This window comes from Solanum tuberosum, unplaced genomic scaffold, assembly GCF_000226075.1.
Source record: "Solanum tuberosum cultivar DM 1-3 516 R44 unplaced genomic scaffold, SolTub_3.0 scf00075, whole genome shotgun sequence".
Lineage (NCBI taxonomy): Eukaryota > Viridiplantae > Streptophyta > Magnoliopsida > Solanales > Solanaceae > Solanum > Solanum tuberosum.
Genome location: NW_006239001.1, coordinates 515,654 through 516,311, shown reverse-complemented (window position 1 = coordinate 516,311; position 658 = coordinate 515,654).

The following is a 658-nucleotide window of genomic DNA, read 5'->3' as shown; positions in this document are numbered from 1 at the left end:
ATAGAATTTCTCCAATTAAAGTGACATTTTGAAAAGGGATTATTTTATTTCAGAGTCGCCACTTGGAATTGAGTTTCGGTGTTCCAAGTCACCTAATTTTTACCCCTAATCAAAAGAAAGTTGACTCTAATTTTTAATGGTCTGCGAACTAGAAATCTGGATAAGAAATTCTATTGACCAAGGGGAAGGTGTAAGGCACTCCTCGAGTCCCGTGTTTCTAGCACAGTTGCTTCATTGACTTATATCTTAGCTTGACTTAGTTTTTTGGATATAGTATACTTATTAGCTATACATTTACTTATATCCCACCTTCTTTGATTTATTATAACTGTCTTGTTTAGATTTTTTAGAGTTCGGGGAATTTTAGTATTGTCGTTTTAGTGGGAGTAGATAGTTGAATTATAATAGGAGTTAAAATTCTAGGGGGTTTAGGATTAGGTTTCGAAAAGAAAATGGTAAAGAGGTTAAGACCAACAAAAAAAAATTGCACGTTATTTTTTTAAAAAAAATAATAAAATTCAACATTCTGTTCCTTCTTCTTTTTACCTTTCGATTTTGATTTGATTTTTTTTTTTTTTTGTTTAACATAATGTTTCTCTTCTTATTTCATTTAAATAATTTTTGGTTAAATTTTTTTTTTTTTTTTTTTTTACCTTTT